At 38.9% G+C, this 19,899-nt stretch overlaps 1 pseudogene; it reads right to left on the bottom strand.

Moving 5' to 3' along the window:
• Positions 1 to 15,992, bottom strand: part of LOC118580086 — a 94,069-nt pseudogene extending 78,077 nt beyond the window's left edge.
• Between the last annotated feature and the right edge of the window lie 3,907 nt (positions 15,993 to 19,899).

Raw genomic sequence — 19,899 nt, 5'->3', positions numbered from 1 at the left:
AGCATAGTCACTATTTTTTCATTTTATGAAAAACAGTCTTTAAAATATAATATTCCTTGGTGAACATAAAAGTGAAATTTAGCACTTTACCACTTTAAGAGAAAGTATCAAATCTAACACAATCCATGCTAAGGAACCAAACTGAAGACTCTTAGTCTATATTTTGTACCAAAACTTAGAGCCAAGAATTCTCTAGTGGATATCAATGAATTCTAATGGGTTAGGTAACCAGATTATGTGTCCTGCATATTCCCAAATGCACAGTGCCAACAGACTAAATAACATTGACAGTGTTGTCTTTTTTATTTGCTAGATCTCTAGGGTTACAAGAAAATTTTGAAATGATTCCAAAGTTCCAAGTTCATGCCATTTCTGTATTATTCTCCTAGTCATCACTTAATTTCTCATTTCAGAGCATACACAGAGAAATCATGGCATTCATCATCTTTTTCCCAATGATAATGCATATTAAACTCTTATTGTATTTTATTCATAGTTCAGAATCCTGAGATGTGGGCAAGGTCAAAGATTTCAAGCAAATCTCATTGTATTACCAAATCAACATGATGAAGAGGGGAAGCGTGAAAGAAGTATTGGTACACTGTAGTTATTCAATGGGTAAAATTTAGAAAATATTATGTTTTTCACATACAGACATGTATTAACATGTTATTCCAGCTTCAAAATAAAGCAATCTTTTTTATGTCTATTTTAAAATTGACCTACTCTAATATGTTGTTTACTCCAGTGACATTTTTTTTTAAAATACATTTAATTATTTATTTATTGTGTATTTGTGTATCCATGTGTGTGTGTACACACACCACAGAGCTAGTGTGGATGTCAGAGAATAACTAGGGAAAGTAAAATGTCTCTTTCCACTGTATGGGACCTAGAGATAAATCTCAGGTCATCAGGGTTGATGGCAAGTGCCTCTACCTCTTGATCCACCACCCAAATCCTAATGTCCTATACTTGGAATAGAATTTCTTGGTATTTTCATATGATCTTTCTTAGTACTGGTGACAGCTGGGAACTCTTCTGTGAACTGAGATTCTCTTTCCTGCCTTGTTCCACAGCCACTTCAAAAAAATCACTCAAAGGTTTAATGAATTTTAAATGCTTAGCTGGTAGCTCAGGATTATTACTAACTAGCTCTTACACTTAAATTAACCCATAATTCTTATCTATGTTTAGCCATGTGGCTTGGTACCTTTTCTTAGTACATCATTCTCATCTTGCTTTCTATGTGTCTGGCTGGCGACTCCTCCTCTGTCCTTCTCCTTGCCATCATTCTGAGTTTGGCTTTCCCACCTAACTTCCTGCCCAGCTACTGGCCAATCAGCATTTTATTAAACCAATTTGAGTAACTAATCTTTACAGTTTTCAAGAGGATTATTCCAAAGCACTCTTCTACTTATTAATTGCTTGATTATTTTCATGCTGTCTTTCTTATTATTGGTGACGTCTGAAAATTCTTCCACTCATGGAACTTGGCCCTTTACTTACTGCTTAGTCATTTTGTTAGGTGCTTTAAAAAGAATTATATCCCATCTACCCCGCATAATTAGCTTTTCTGATAACCAGTTTATATCATAAAATAAACTAACAGAAGCTACAACAAGACTTATATAGAGACAGTATTCTTTGCACATAAGAAATTGTGCTCAACTTCAGTAAATATCATCTGTTTTATTCTTATGGCTTCCTGATAAATTAGCTTCAATGACTGCCATTTTTTTTCCATTCAAATAAAAAAAAACATTTTTACAGAAATTACTTGAAGGGATTACTTAGTGAAGGTCATATAACTAGTGGGTAATTTGAGTCAAAATTCGAACATAAACAATAAAATTGTATTTTGCCCATTCACATTGAATGTGCACTTTAAAGCTTTGGTCTTTAAACATACACCATTGGCCCACTCTTTGGACACAAGAAACACTTGGATGTGTAGATTCATACTACTTACAAGCCTGAAGAAATCAATCATTACTCAGCTTGAGATTGGTGTACTTTCATTGCAAAACATTGGTTATGTCCTTGAATAAAAATAATGCAGACTGTGTGCACATTCTAGAAAGTAAGACTTGCATCTAGCAATAGTAGAGACTGAATTATCTTTGGTGGGAAGAAAAGACACCATGCCTACCAGAAAACATTGAACTTAAGTGATGATATAGATCCAGTGTTATTAGAGGCAAATTTTTACTTCCCTCAATGTCTGAGAGTTCTATTAAAACAATGAAAATGATTCACATGTCATTCAAAGCCATTTGCAACCTGTGCTTCTCTCTTGGTTGGTGCTGCTGGTTTGTCATTATATGAGCTTGTTTGAGTAGAGACATGACACTCCAGAGGATACTTGGCAATGTTTATCATTACTAGTGTGATGCCACTAGCAACAAAGGTAAAGGGTACTAGGTATACAGCTACATATATACTCAACAGTACCTAGCAAATTCCCCTAAAGATGAAAAAGTATTCATCCCAAAATGTCAACAGTATGGCTATTGAGAAACTGTGGTAACTGAGAGTTTAATTTCACTGCACATTGCAAATTGCTATTCTCTTATTGATACCCCATCAATGATTAATAACCCTAATGTCTCATTCCGCTTAACTATTTGTAAGATGGTGCCAATGATGCTATATAATTTGATATTTCCATTTCCATTGCTAATATGTATGGTTTGATCATATAATGATCATTAATAATACAAGAACAGGGGTGAACAGGTCCATGGCTGCCAACTGTATTTTTCCTCTTAATGATAACAATAAACAGTTAAAATCCCCTCTATACCTGCTGTTTTCCTAACTATTTTGTTTTGAAATGTGAATTTATGCTTAAAAATTATCAAGGCTCAAACATTCTCTATTTGAAATTTGATATTACAAGAAATCAAAATGGCTCTGATCTTAATGATAGCCTATTTTCCTCTACAAAAATGAAAATCACAAGTATAAAATATCATTAAAACAAAATGACTCACACTTTTCAAAGTACCTCTCCACTGTAAATTGGCAACTGAAGCTCCTCTGTGGCTGTAGAATGAAGTAAATTTTCCTAACATGAAACACATTTGCAGCAAGGGTTGCTACCTGTGAAAGGTATCCTGATAAAATGAAAATGTCTTATTACTGTTCATAAAACAAGCTCATAGTAGCTAGGAAAGCAAATGTCTGAAACATTGTCTAGGATGTATAAAGAGAAAAAATATAATGAAGAAAAGCTGTCCTCAACCAGTGAACCAAATATGATACCCTGTGATTTAACTTTCAATCCCAATTGATAACACAAACATTTAGGAGACTTTTGTCTTTAGTTCTACAGCACCATTCCTCCACTCCACAGGGATGCTTTCTATTCCGCACACTGGCAGTGAGCTCCTCTTTGTTTTGCTATGAATAACTAGATTTAAAGCAGTTCTAAGTATGAAATGTCTGCATAGAATTCTACCAATGAATCATAGTTTGAGGGTTTGGTTTTTGTTGTTTGTTTGTTTTTAAGGAAAATGGTAAAAAAAAAAAAAAAAAAAAAAATTACAACAGACCTAAGAGCACTTGATTGGTTATGATGCTCTGCATGCTGTGAATGTGTTGCTCCCATTGGTTGATAAATAAAATGCTGATTAGCCAGTAACCAGACAGGAAATATAGGTGGGATAAGCAGACAAGGAGAATTCTGGGAAGAGGAAGGCTGAGTCAGGAGTCCCCAACCAGACACAAAGGAAGCAAGATGTGAAGGCAGACCTGAGAAAAGGTACCAAGACACATGGTTAAATATAGATAAGAATTATGGGTTAGTTTAAGTGTAAGAGCTAGTGAGTGATAAGCCTGAGCTATTAGCCAAGCAGTTATAATTAATATAAGCCTCTGAGTGATTATTTTATAAGCAGCTGTGGATGGCAAGGCCAGACACATCTAGCGAACTCTTCTGACTACAGTAAAATTTGAAAGAGTACCAAAAATGATCTGTTGTCACAACAAACCTAGAAAAGCAATAAAGGGGGAGATTCAAAGGCAAATGGAAGCCAAAGATCTTTAAGTGAAGAGAGAATAAGAGATAAATAAGAATAAAATCCTTCCTGGCCATTTTCTCTGCTAAGACAAAGCAACCTAGAGTTCAATAAAAGATCAACCATTGACCAAACCAAGGATTCAGGTACTTGATATTGATTCCATCAGAGCTATCTTTAATAAAACAAACCTGATTTTAAAAGTAGCTATATCTTACATCTTTCAGTGAAGTTATCATTAGTCTTCATTTAAATCCAATTAAAGGAAATGAAGGAGTTATCTTCAACCACTCTGCTGCTCATTAATATAGCCAACAAATGCTAATGACCTCCTATGTAAGGGGCTCTGTTTTAAGAACAAAAGCCAACAGTTAGCATGCTGTGGATGCATTAGTATGCTCTTCTACAGCAAATGACTCTGAAATCTAGCATCTTAGACCAAATAGATGTTCGGAATCTTGTATAAATTATAGGTATCAGTATCAGAAGAAATTTGTTTATATGCTTTTAGTTCATAGTCTCTTATAATACTGTAATCAATTAGTTATCAGGCAGAGCTATAGTTCTTGATACCACAGTAGTAGTTAGATGTTCATTTTCTAAGGTGTTTCACTCCCCTGGCATTGGTCATTTCATGGCTTCCCTGTGGAGTACTTGAGTGCATCCCTCAGAAGACTGCTGGCTTTACTCACAGCAAGCTAACCAAATTAGGTAGGGTTATGGACTGTCCATGATGTTATATGCTGTAATTTTCATAGCAGCCCATTTGATACACAAGTCAGCCCTAGATGAATAAACTTGTGACTAACAGTAAACAAGAATCAGCAGGCAATTTTGGAGGTTGACTACCCAAACAACGAAGAGTTTACTTGTTATTTGTGAAGTATGAGTATTTCAAGTCAACAGTCAGAAAAATGTCCCATGCCATGGATACTCTATTCTAGAGGAAAAGACAGATAATCAACTGGTGTAAATACTATATACAAACATTTGACACAATTAAGAGAAAGCAGGAGAGAAAGTGAAAGTGGAAGGACTAATGTCCTCCTCAGTGGTATCTAGAACTGAGATCAAAGAAGCCATGTAAGATTTAACCATTTGCAGCTCTCTGTAGGGGTACCACCAGCAAAGACAAAGCCTTTGAGTGACACAGTGTGCCCTGCCAGTATCACAGAAAGGAGACCAATATGGCCAGAGATTTGTGTAAGAGAAACCTGGGATAAAATAGAACATCATCTGTAGTAGTCAGGCTAGCTCAGTTAAGGTCTCATGAGAGTCTAAGCAAAGAACTTTTTTCATTTAAAAAAATACATTTTCTTTCTACATACCAAGCACAGAACCCCTTCTCATACCTCCTCTCACTCTGCCCACTCCCCACCCCCCTTACCCTCTATCCTCTCCTCCAAAAGGGTAAGTCCTCCCATTGGGGGGCACACAGTAAGGCCTGGTACATTCAGTTGAGGCAGGACCAAGCCCCTCCCCCCTGCCTCAAGAGTGAGCAAGGTGATAAGATCCAGAAAGTCAGCTCATGCACCAGGGATAGATCCTGGTCACACTGCCAGGGGCCCTTCAAATAGACCAGCTATACATCTGTCTCCCATATGCAGCTCAACAGCTGTGGAACCTGTATCCAAGCAAAGAATTTTAACTTCATGGGAAGTATGATGGGAAGAAAACAATTGGAAGTCATTTGTTTCAGAGAAGGGGAGAAGGAGTGTCCTGTGGATAAGTAGTTGCTTTGATGGAAGAGCTTGTTTAGGTATGTACCTGAGTGTGGGTTCTACTGCTAAAAGGCAGGAGTCTTAGCTTTCCTTTGGTACCACAGACAATGGGCTGTTGAGGGACTCCTAACCAGTGTTTACTAGAACTCAAGGACATTCTTGCCTTTTGATAGTACCTGAGTTCAAAGAGTGAAAGGAGTCTAACTTTCTCCTTATGGGAGAGCTCAAGTAGGTAGAGTTTGAGGATATGTTACAAATGGTATATTTATACTAAACCATTGTTTATGCATTCATTGTTTCAGTTTATAATTCACCATAAAAATCTCCCTTTCCATACATTTTCCACTGTACATTCTTTTTAGAAAATGAGAAAAAATGTATGCCATATCTGTATTTTTAAAAAATATTGTACAAATATATAGTATAAGCACTGAAAATATTTGCTGGATGTGTATATTAAACTGACTGACTAAATGAATGTATGCATGCATAGGAGAATAGATTTTGCCAAACAATAGGCCATAATTAAGTGGAAATTTCGACAATGATATGACAGTCAAATCCATTTTTACAAAACATGAGAAACATTTAAATTCAAGACACCTATACTGCTTGTGCAAGCCCAAGGAGACCAGCTATGGATTTGGATCTGAGAATATTCCCAGATCCGGTTATAAAATACAGCTCTGTTGGTTAGCAGTTGACACTGCTCGATCATTAATAGTATAAGCTCTTTAAATCTCACCATCACTAGTAAAGAGAAATAGTACCCACAGTGCAAAAATTTGCACTCATTTCTTGCTTCTGATGGTAGATGTGCTGCTCTCTTCTGCTTCTTCATGGTTCAGTGCTACAATTGTGTTTTAGCAGTGAACTTTGTAATTACTAACCCTCTACTGCACCTCCGTTCTTTTACAGCTACTCATCTTTTCCTCTTTAGCCTCTTCTCCCGCATGACTATTTTCTTATTGACATTTCCTTTCCTCTGCACTTGAAAATGTGAATTTTAAAATGTGCCTATAATAAGATTCCTTTCCTCAAAGCAAGCTCAACTTGTCCAAGGAAAGGCATTTTGGAAACAATAGATGCATAGTAGAAATGCACACAATGCCCTTGCAGGGCCGAGGTGTTAGTATCATTTATTTTAGATTTTAACCATCTAAGCGATAAAGGTCACTGAAGGGTGGCTGTGAGGACAATTAAGGTCATTGGAATTTACTAGAGATTATTAGCTCTCCTTAAAATGGCAGCAGACTTAATATTGAGCCAGGATTGCAGAGAGGCAAAAGCCATTTTTAATTATTAAAAGTAATTTCACATGTGGTTTAACAGTTATAATTGGAATTTTGAGTTATGCTTTCCTTGGTAACAACCCATTTCCTTTGTTTGGATAAACCTCAGGCATGGAGAGATGAAATATGATGTCCTTTAATATGTGATACTCAAGAAATTGCATTTCACCAGCAGGCAGTCATTCAGTATTTCTGCTGCTGAAATGGAATATTAGTAAAACACAATAGAGAGTAGGCCCCGTCATTAATACATCTCCTACTCCAGCTTCTGTGGCTTTAATAAACAAAGGATATTGGTAAAAGAATGTTCGCATGATGCTCCTAAGACTTCACCAAAGCCTTGGGAAAGATTGTCAGAAATTGGCTATCATCTGCCAGGAGACATTAATGCATTCACAGAAAAGGCAGGTTTGTGGATGCTGCCAGTTGATTTGAAGAAAAGAAGTAGTATGATAATCCTTTGCTTTACATTATGACTGAGTACATACTGGCAGTGTGACCAGAATACATTCCTGGTGCATGAGCTGGCTTTCTGGATCCCGTTACCTGTGGTCAGATATCTTGTTCACCCTTGAGGCACCAGGTAGGGGCTTGGTCCTGCCTCAAGTGAAAGTACTAGGCTTTGCTGTCCCCTCATGGGAGAACTTACCCTTTTGGAGGAGGGGATGAGGGGTGAGTCTGGGGGTGGGGGTGGGGCTGTTTAGGTGGGGTTGGGGGAAGCGGGAGGAAGGCTGAAGGTGGATCTGTGGTTGGAATGTAAAATGAAAAAAATTCAAATCAGGTCATACTTCCAAAACCTCTAATCCACAAAACTGGAAAATCTAAAAGAAATGGATAATTTTCTGGATAGGTACCACATACCTAAGTTAAATCAAGACCAGATAAACCATTTAAATAGTCCAATAACCCCTAAGGAAAAAGAATCAGTCATTAAAAGTCTTCCAACCAAAAAAAGCCCAGGACCAGATGGTTTCACTGCAGAATTCGACCAGATCTTCAAAGAAGACTTAATACCAATAATCTTTCAATTTTTCCACACAATAGAAGCAGAAGGAATATTACCAAACTCCTTCTATGAGGCTACAATTACCCTGATTCCTAAACCAAACAAAGATGCAACAAAGAAAGTGAACTACAGGCCGATCTCCCTCATGAACACTGATGCAAAAATACTCAATAAAATACTGGCAAGCAGACTCCAAGAACACATCAAAACAATTATCCACCATGTTCAAGTAGGCTTCATCCCAGGGATGCAAGGGTGGTTCAACATACAAAAGTCCATCAATGTAATACACCATATAAACAAACTCAAAGAAAAAAACCACATGATCATCTCACTAGATGCAGAAAAGGCATTTGACAAAATCCAACACCCTTTCATGATAAAGGTCTTGGAGCAATCAGGAATACAGGGAATATACCTAAACATAATAAAGGCAATCTATAGCAAACCAACAGCAAACATCTAATTAAATGGAGGGAAACTCAAAGCAATACAACTAAAATCAGGAACAAGGCAAGGCTGTCCCCTCTCCCCATACTTATTCAATATAGTACTTGAAGTTCTAGCCAGAGCAATAAGACAACATAAGGAGATTAAGGGGATACAAATTGGAAAGGAAGAAGTCAAACTTTCCCTATTTGCAGATGACATGATAGTATAAATGAATGACCCCAAAAATTCAACCAAGGAATTGATACAGCTAATAAAAACCTTCAGCAACATGGCAAGATACAAGATCAACTTAAAAAAATCAGAAGCCCTCCTATATACACTAGACAAACATGCTGAGAAGTGAATCAGAGATACATCACCCTTTACAATAGCCACAAATGATATAAAATACCTTGGGGTTTCTCTAACTAAGCATGTGAAGGACCTATATGACAAGAACTTTAAGTCCCTGAAAAAAGAAATTGAAGAAGATGTCAGAAAATGGAAAGACCTCCCATGCTCATGGATAGGCAGGATTAACATAGTAAAAATGGTGATCTTACCGAAAGCAATCTACAGATTCAATGCTATACCCATCAAATTACCAACACAATTCTTCACAGACCTGGAAAGAATAATACTCAACATCATATGGAAAAGCAAAAAACCCAGGATAGCCAAAAGAATCCTGTACAATAAAACAACCTCTGGAGGCATCACAATCCCCGACCTCAAGCTCTACTATAGAGCTACCATAATAAAAACAGCTTGGTAATGGCATAAAAACTGACATGTGGACCAATGGAATTGAATTGAAGACCCTGACATTAGCCCGCACACCTATGAACATATAATTTTTGAAAAAGAAGCCAAAAATGTGCAATGGAAAAAAGAAAGCATCTTCAAAAAATGGTGCTGGCATAACTGGGTTTCAATGTGTAGAAGGCTGAAAATCGATCCATATCTGTCACTGTGCACAAAACTTAAGTCCAAGTGGATCAAAGACCTCAACATAAATCCAGTTACTCTGAACCTGATAGAAGGGTAAGTAGGAAGTACACTTGAATGCATTGGCACCGGAGATCACTTTCTAAATATAACACTAGTAGCACAGACACTGAGAGAAACAATCAATCAATGGGACCTGTTGAAACTGAGAAGCTTTTGTAGAGCAAAGGACATGGTCAACAAGACAAAGCAACAGCCTACATAATGGGAAAAGGTCTTCACCAACCCCACATCTGACAGAGGGCTGATATCCAGAATATATAAAGAACTCCAGAAATTAGACATCAAAATGCCCAACAGTCCAATTAATAATGGGCTATAGAACTAAACAGAGAATTCTCCACAGAGGAAGTTCAAATGGCTGAAAGACATTTAAGGAATTGCTCAACATCCCTAATTATCTGGGAAATGCAAATCAAAATGACTCTGAGATACCACCTTACACCTGTCAGAGTGGCTAAGATCAAAAACACAGAAGACAGCTTATGCTGGAGAGGATGTGGAGCAAGGGGAACTCTCCTCCACTGCTGGTGGGAATGCAAGCTTGTACAGCCACTTTAGAAATCAATATGGTGCTTCCTTAGAAAATTGGGAATCCATCTCCCCCAAGACCCAGCTGTAGCACTATTGGGCATATACCCAAGGAATACTAAATCATACAACAAGGGCATTTGCTCAGCTATGTTCATATTAGCATTGTTTATAATAGCCAGAACCTGGAAAAAACCTAGATGCCCTTCAACTGAAGAATGGATAAAGAAAATATGGTACATATACACAATGGAGTACTACTCAGCAGAGAAAAACAATGACATCATGAGGTTTGTAGGCAAATGGATGGATCTAGAAAAAATCATCCTGAGTGAGGTAATCCAGACTCAGAAGGACACCCATGGTATGTACTCATTCATAGGAGGATACTAGATGTAAAACAAAGATGACTAGACTCCTACACAACTCCAGGGAAGCTACCTAGATAATGGGACCCTAGGAAAGACACAGGGATCACCCAATGACAGAGAAATGGATCAGATCTACATGAACAACCTGGACGACAGTGGGAGTAATGAAGGGCAAGGTTTGAGGGAAAGAAAGCTTAGGGGAGCAGGAGATCCCAGCTGGATCAAGAACAGAAAGGGAGAACATGATAAATGAAGACCTCATGAGAACAGGAATAGGCAGATTGGTGGAGAATTCCCCAGAAATCCACAATGATACATCCTCTGTAGACTGCTGGCAATGGTCAGGAGAAAGCTTGATCTGACCTAGTCTGGTGATCAGATGACTAAACACCCTAACAGTCGTGCTGTAACTCTCATCCAATAACTGATGGAAGTGGATGCAGAGATCCTCAGCCAGGCCCCAGGTGGAGCTCCACGTGTCCAGTAGTTGAGAAAGTGGAGGGACTGTAAGAGTGTGAATTGTTGAGCCCAAGATTGGAAAAAGCACAGGGACAAATAGCCAAACAAATGGAAGCACATGAATTATGAACCAAAGGCTGTGGAGCCCCCAGCTGGAGCAGGCCCTCTGGATAAGTGAGACAATTGAATAGCTTGATCTGTTTGGGAGGCATCCAGGCTGTGGGACCAGGACCTGTCCTTAGTGCATGAGCTGGCTGTTTGGAACCTTGGGCTTACACAGGGACACTTTGCTCAGCCTGGAAGGAGGGGACTGGACCTGCTTGTACTGAATCCACCAGGTTTAATTGAATCCCCAGGGGAGTCTTGGCCCTGGAGGAGATGGGAATGGAGGGGAGGGGATGGGGGAAAGGTGGGGGTGGGTGCAGGACGGGGGAGGACAGGGGAATCCATGGCTGATGTGTAAAATTATAACACAAATATAATAATAATAATAATAATAATAATAATAATAATAATAACAATAATAAAAAGAAACGAAAGGAAGTAGTAAGTGTTTCAGACTAAAGTACAAACTATCTCTATAAGGACCATTATAAGTCATAAGACCACCAGTACACCTGTCCAGAAACAGTCTCTGCTTGTTGGGCTTAGGGAACTCCTGCTGAGGTTCTAGGCACAATTTAATTTTTTTTTTCATCTGTCAAAGATTCATTTATGTACAATGGATTTAATTTTTCCTATTCTAGGGCCTTATGACCATGTGCTTTAGACTGAAGTGATATTGTTACTTTCAATCTACTCATTCACACATTCAGCAAACATGCATAGGGAACTTACTATGCATTTGGCACCTACTATGTATTGGAAAACTGACAAGCATTTAATGTTTATCCTTTAAGAACCCTAGGGTATGGATTCTCCCACTAAGTAGATATGTAAACTGGGATATAGGAAGATAAAGACAATACTAAATTATGTAGCTAGTAAGTAGGTATGTTGACATTTAAAGTTACACCGTTTTGATCCCCAAACATAAACTCTTAACTAATATGCTATATTACCATAAGATTTGTACTATATAATTTTAAATAACATTGCTTCTTATATTATGTATGTATATGTGCATGCTAATACAATAGGGAAAGTTCATGACACTACAGCATACATTGATTCTCTAACTTCCAAATTCTGCAACCCTTTAATAAAGATCCTCATGTTGGGGTGACTCCCAACTATAAAGTTATTTTTGTTGCTACTTCATAACCAATTTTGCTGCTGTTATGAATCGTAATGAAGATATTTGTGTTTTCTGTTGATCTTAGGTGCCCTTGTAAAAGGATCATTTGACCACCCGAAAGGGGTCATGACCCACACAGGTTGAGAAACTCTGGCATAATACAATATGTAGCATGCTGGGTGGAGCTGGCTAATACCTTTACTTTTTTTTTAACCTACAAATTTTATACTTTTTTAAAATTTTATTGTGTATATGTACCATATTTTCATTATCTATCTGTTGAAGGACATTTAGGTTGTTTCCATATCCTAGCTATTGTTAATAGAATGACAATAATCATGGTTTAGTTTAATGTAATGCCCTTTGGGTATAAAGCCAGTAACATCCCAGCTCTACATTCATTGAGATCATGTTGGTAACTTAACATCAGCTCTGGTAAGAATATTTATTCACAGCGCAGAAAGTGCAAATGATAAGATTCTGGCTCTATTTTTCCTGAAGAGTTAGCTGTTCAACATTCACCAACCCTACTGATTATTGTACAGTTTATTGTGTAACGGCCCATGTCCAATCATTTTCTTCTGGAGAGAAGGGACTGTATCTTTTCCCAAGCTTAGATACAGAACAACAGCTATGTCATAGCAGGTACTTGGTCTCCTGTTCTTGTACGAATGAGTGAATGTTTTACCACCTCATTCACAGCTTTTACAGTGTTTACTTCCATTAGCTCACAGCCTTGCTGTTTGTAATATCACTGTAGTAGGCTGCCAAGGGATAAAACATATAAAGTCTGAAGTGCAGTTCCTTCCTTTCAGCTGGATTGCTTCGCAGAGAAGAAACGCCCTGCATATCAAATACCTCACACTTGTTTTCACCTGCAAAGCCTGGGACCATGCAGGCTGCACAGAAGGTAAAAGTCTATGCCTGCTCAAAACAAAGCAACTGTAAATACAAATCCATACAAATCCTTCAAGCTATGCATGTAATCTGTCTACTTCTTTCGTTCCATTTCCTCCCATATTCTAGCTAAACTGGTCTTCAAGGAGAAAATTCCAGGTTCTTGTGAATACCAGGATATATATTCCCAAATGTATATGAACACTATCTTTTTTAAAACACATTTTTAATGAAAATAGAATTGCATTACTTTCTCAGCTCTCTTTCTTCCCTCCAGCCCCTCCCAGGCCCCCAAACCCTTTCCATGTGAACCCCTCAAGTTGATAGCCTCTTTTTCTTCAATTATTATTCTTATATACATATGCATATGTGCATGGTATATATACAACATTTATATAAATACAAATTGCTGAGTCCACTTTTTATTATTTGTGTGTATACTGTTTCAGGGCTGACCACTCTCCATTCCATAACTAATAAGAGGGTTTATGCCTGTCTAAACACTTAATTACCTCTCATAATGATGATCATACATAATATTACCGATATAACAGAAAACATTTGCTAGACCATTCTGAGAGACAGTAGGGTTGGCATATTTTTCTTGTTTATTTTTGTATCTTGCCACAGAGTCTCCCTCTGTATCCTGCATTGGTTTGTATCTCATTGTATAGCCCAGCATACCCTGAAACTCACACCATTGTCAGTGCTAAGCCTCCTAAATGCTGGAATTATAAGTGTGAGACAACACACTGGGTAGAATGTTTAAACCGTTAGGCATCATTTATTTTAGTTTCATGTTCCCTAAATCATCCATCCATCCATCCATCCCTTCATTCTGTTCTGTACATGAAACAGTCTACCCTGTAGCCTTGAGCCACATGCAACTACGGGTCCTTCAATGTGCCTATAGTGACTAAGGAACTAGATTTTGAATTTTATACAAATTCAGTTCACTTAAATACAAAGCATGCATGTGGCTTGTGGCTACTGCATTAAAATGAGTTACATGAACAGCTATATGAATTATATTCTAAGCTCAGAATGAAAATTTCAAAAAGCATTGCCTGCTTTGGGAAAGACAACAGGAAAATATAAACATATTTTCCCAAAAAGAAGCCTTCCTAATTTCCTTTTAATTTCACTCCCAGAACTAGAACCCTGTGCAAAATTTCATTGTTTGGAGATGTTCTGCTTAGAGCCATTACAGTGAGGCATTCAGGATCCCACCTCCCTGCTGGGATATACTTAAGCACCAAGGACTTCTGATAGACACCACAGTCACTCACCAGGGCACAATGGGAGGAGTAAAGGGTTGGGTTAGGAGGTCATGGCTGACTACTTCTGTAATGTCCAAGCCCTGCACATGGTTCACAACTGGCAGTGGTTAAAGGTCAGGGCAATTATGCTCTGTTATCTACTAATAACGTGACCCAGCAGCCCCTCCAGCTTCATTTGTTGTTAAGTATTCTATTATGAGGAAAGACATAAATTCATTTTAGATAGTATTTGAGTAATGAGGGGAAAAGGAGCTATTCATATTTAAAGTATATTGCAATTCAAAGACACCACGCTAAGAGTGGATATATGCAAGCATTTAAAGCACAAGTTCAGGGCGCAAAGGCCCCTTAGAGACCATCTAATTTTGCCCTCTTACTTTACAGCTCCAAGGCTAAGAAGTGACCAGTGACCGACTGAGGGACGAAAAGATGGCTGCATCATGAATGCCCTGTCTTGTTTATCCTCCACACTGGCTCTGTTATCCTGCACAGGCAGCTGTAAACAGGAGAAACAAAGAAACAACAAAAGAATGACTCTTACATTTTATCTTGAAAGACTGCTGGAATGTCACTGTGAGCTAAGAACAGAGTTATATGCAAATGGATTGTAATGTGACACTTTGGAAGGAGGACTGTTATCATTTTTGGATTTTCTCTCCCCTCTCCCCTCCAACACACACACACACACACACACACACACACACACACACCCCAACACTCCCTTCTCTCCAGGCACTCATACATTCCCATTTCCCCATAGGACATAACACCCTCTTGGAGTAAATTAGGCAGGTTGGAAAACAGCATTAACTCCCTCTGGTCCCCAGGGAATCTCTGTTAAATCCATGCTTCAGAACACAAATTTTCATCCTAGTGTGTGGCTTGATATACTGGGGAACAGGGACTTATGAGGTATGCTGGTGAGGTCAGGGACCACATTACCACAACTTCATTGCCAGTGAGATGAGATGCAGCCTGCTACATGTCAATCAGAGAGTTATTGGTGGGGCAGGTGGCTACTCTGGCATTGTTATCTCAAGTTCATAACTGGACAGGCTACAGTCTGTCCTTCTCAGATGCTCGGGCATAGCAGCCGCCAGGTTTTGCAAACCATCACTCTGTATTTCTGAAAAAAGAGAGAACCTGTGCCACATTACCTAGCCTGAAATCACGCAATCCTCAGGACTCATTTTATTCCTGCCATCTAATCTCCTAGAGGATTGAAAAACCTAGGTGAGCCTGGATATCTCTGCAGTCATCATTTCTTCAACTTGTGCAATTTCCTGTTTTGAGGGAGACACAACTGTGTGTTCTCAACATACATCTGTCCCATATTGAAGTCACAAGGTTTTAGCCTCTTACTGAAAAGGAAAGATTTCAAAACTGAAAGCCAATTTAATAGTACTCGGCACACATTCTGTACACATCAATATTACCCTTTTTTTCTGATTCTCTCTCTCTCTCTCAAAAAAAAAAAAAAAAAAAAAACCTGTGACATACTAGGAAAAAAAATGATACTATCAGGTTCCTACCTCAAATTGTTTTTAGAAAATAAAATAAGATTTTACAAGCCTTTCAGGGGAACTACCTACACAGAAAACTAATGTCAAGGATGTGACTCATTCTGCATATACCTTCTGGTCTTCTCCATTTTCCAAGTAGCTGCAGCCTGACATGGAGGTTTTCTGAGAGGCCCGGGCGTCTGAGCATTCAAGTTCATTAAGCATGCATCTCATTTTGGCAGGAAGCCACTCTCTTTAAGCAAAATCCAGTCACAGATAAACGGAAGGCAATCATCTCTCTGCTAATAAATGCAGGCTGCAGAGATGGGACTGCCAATCTTAGAGGATGGGGTGGAGGGAGGGAGTGTGCATTGTGCTCTTATGATTCTTGCACAGTACAATATAGCTAAAGCAAGAAGCCCTGTGCTGACTCTAAGAGGTGAGACCACAGCTGTGCATTCACACAGGAATGATTCCATGTGTTTGGCTTGGGTTATGCATAGTTCCTAGGAGTTTGGACCATCCAACAAATTACATAAACTGGTTCTCTGAAATCCCCAAAACTGTGCTACAAACTGGGGGAAAAGAAATGAAGCCAAAACTGTGCTACAAACTGGGGCACTGGGCATGAATAAGTTCAGCAATAGGGAGGAGCTAAGTAATATCATTGAGGTCTACCAATAGAGTGAAAAAGTTAGCTGAGAAACCCATACTTCAGATAATAACCAATGAGAAAAAGCTAGAGGAAAGTGATTGGCACATGGCAGAGTCACAAGTAAGTGTTCACTCACTAGAGCCAGTATATAACACAAAGGAATGAGGCAAGGGGCTGTCCTCTCACTGGGGATAATGAAGTCTACTGTCAAGAACACCTAGACATCAGCTATTTTGGGTAGACTGTGACAAATTCTCTGTGTTAGAAATTTATTCAGGAGTCCTGATAGGCAGTGCAGTGCAAGCCAAACAAAACATGGCTTTTGCTCCAACACAACCAGCTGCCCACCAGTTGGTACTTTTGGTCTAAGCAATTACAGTTATCAGCTAATGGTTCAAATCTCTGCTTTATTCTGCCTACCTAAACATACAGTCAGTTTCCTTTCCTCTTGGCAAGGACGATAGTGCTGTGTTTCTCTTTTTGTGTATAAAAATTGGATACCCACTTTTAATGCTGTGAAAATGATGCAGCCCAGAATCTAGAAGACAAGAACTGAATGATGCCTTGGAAAGAATGCTTTTAGCAAGTAGGAGATAGATAATCAGATGGGCAGACAGACTGATAATAGATAGATAGGTTTCTTTCTGGAAATAAAATACTATCAAAAGCAACCCAAGGAAGGGTTTATTTAGGCTCAGGGTTGAAAAAGGAACACATCTCATTGCCATGGAGAAGGAATGGTGGCAGGAACGTGAGGCAGCTGGTCACATGGCACCTGTAGTCAGGAAACAGAAGGGGAAACCGGTGCTTCATGGAGGACCCCAAGCAGTAGGATGCTCTCACTCACATTCAGAGTGGGTTTTCCTGCTTCTTCAGCTAAACTGGTATAGAAACACCCTCACAGAAACACCCTGCAATTTTCCCTGTGATAAGTCCAGTAAATTTGACAATGAACCATCCCATGAGGGCAACCCATGAAAGCAATGTAAGAGTAAGAAAAGCAATAGAGTAAAAAAAAAACTAACAACCATCTTCAACTCCAGTTCTAGAGGACCTTACACCCTATTTTAGCCTCCTTGATCACTGCATGTACATGATGCACAGATACATATCTGTAGCATGAATCTTAAAAGTCTTATTAATAAAATCAAATCTGAGGCCAGGTATTGGGGTAAATGCTGGAAGATCGGAGAAGCAGAACAAGCCACAACTACCTCACCTTGCCAGTTCCTCAACTGATCCTATTTCCTCAGACTGGAAGCTTCTGAATCCTCATCCACATGAATTTCAGCTGAACTGTGCTGCTCAGAAGCCTAAACGCTTAACCAGCCAAATGCTTAACCAGCCAAATGCTTAACCAGCCAAATGCTTCGAGTTTCTGGTCTTCACACCTTATATAATCTTTCTCTTTCTGCCATCACTCCCTGGGATTAAAGGCTGGGTTTCTGGGATTAAAGGTGTGTGTCATCATGCTGGTTGTATCCTTGAACACACAGAGATCTACCTGGCTCTGCCTCCCAAGTGCTGGGATTAAAGGCACTTGCCTAGCTTCTGCTATATCTTGCTCTGACCCATTTTCTAGCCACCATTTTTGGTTATGTATCTAGTGGCTGTCTGTTCTCTGACCCAGATAAATTTATTAGGGTGCATAATATTTTCGGGAATACAATAACACCACACATATCCAGGCAAAACACTCATACACATAAAATAAAAAATGAATAAATCTTTTAAAATTAGTAAGTGAAAATAATAAAGGTCTGTTCCTATCTGTCTAATATTTTGCACATTTGTTTCAGTGACCAGTTCTCTACACAAACCTCACTCCCTTCCATATTCAGAACATATACCTCAGCCATTCTAGGGCATCCCACAGTTGCTGGCATGTCTGCCTAACAAATAGCTATCTGGGTGTTTACATCTCCGCTTATATCCTAGAGAGGCTAATCTTTGGGATTTTCATAGCCCTCAGGGGTGAGAGAAGGGTAAGCCTACTGATGAAATCCCTTCTTTGCTAATGGGTGATAAAATAAAATCCAATCCCTAGGGCCTACGACAGAGGAACCCTCTGGTCCTACTTTATGTGGATCATATATCTTAATAGATTTTCAAGCAATTTAGAAGACAAGACAAAGCAGCTGGTAAGGGCCAATTTACAAGGCCCTTGTTCCCAAGCTGCATACCTCCTGCCCCCACCACAGTTACAAAAGCCGAACTGATAGAAAGAAACCTTGTGTAAACACGAGGAACTCTAAACTCACACATCTCAGAAATCCCACTTTACACAACACAGATATGACGTATATATGTTTTAGGCTTATTTATTTTACAGTAGATTGCATCTGGGCAGTGTTCATTGTTTCTTCTTAGCTATTTCCAAATGACCACTGAGTCGTGTAGGCTTTACCTACTGTCTGTTGCCTGGTAAAAGGCAGGAAAACAAAACTGCTGATTACTTGAATGAATAAGCGACCCCTTTCATATTATTCTTGGTTCCATGGCAATGGTTTCTCCCACTTTGGAGGTAAGAAATTGATAACTAATCTTCACATGATAACACTTTATCTCAGCAATTTCACCTTATGTAAATCTAAATCAAGCTGTGTTTTGAGGGGAACCTGTGGGGTACAACTGCAAAAACTATGACAGGGTAATTCTCAGTGTGAGAAAAAAATGAGTCCTGCCCTTCAAGGTGCCTTCTACTCTGGAATACATTCAGGAAAATAAATTTGCATCACTGTGTTACTCTTGCTCATTACAAATCAGAGTAAACAATTACTACATTAAGCACTCTCTGAGAGGCTCCAAAGGCCACTGGTGCTTACTGCTGATTTTCATAAATGATCTTCAAGGAGCTCCCCTGGGGATGGAAGATCAGGGAGGTCCAGGGAGAGGTTAGCAATGGCTGCATCTCATTACCATTGTGATGAGATGCAACATGCAGCCTGGATATAGAACTAGTTGCCATGATTTGGTGCTATGGTTTTCTGGCTTTCTCAGGAAGTGTCAAATCTAATTGACTGCAGGTTGCCTGGGCACTTTGTGCTTTGGGTGAGCACTTGAAGCAGAAGAGTGGCTCCAACTTGGAGGAAACCTGTGATCTTAGACTGAGTTGACATAAGACAGAAATCACCTGTTCTTCATAGGGTTGTTGTAGGGCTCTATAGATGTTAATGTATTTCCATTAGTGCCTGCTCCTGATTTGAGTCAGCCCTCATTGTAGAGAAAATTACTTAATTCATTTATTTAATTTTATGAAGTCTCCTTTTCTATTAAGGAATAAATTCATGAAATAAAGGAACAGCTTTGTTTATTCTCTTCTGCACTAGAATATTGAGGACACCTTACAAGGAGCCAAGAACATAGTAGGAAGGAACTCAGCTGATATTTTATGAATTGATATGCAAATAAATGGAGACTATTTACCTGAAAAATGGAACTCAATGTCCAATTTATTCATAGAGCTTTAAGTCTAAGAAGAGACTC

Source organism: Onychomys torridus, chromosome 3, assembly GCF_903995425.1.
Source record: "Onychomys torridus chromosome 3, mOncTor1.1, whole genome shotgun sequence".
Classification (NCBI taxonomy): domain Eukaryota; kingdom Metazoa; phylum Chordata; class Mammalia; order Rodentia; family Cricetidae; genus Onychomys; species Onychomys torridus.
The sequence above is the reverse complement of the archived record's forward strand: the minus strand, read 5'-3'. Positions and strand labels throughout refer to the sequence as shown.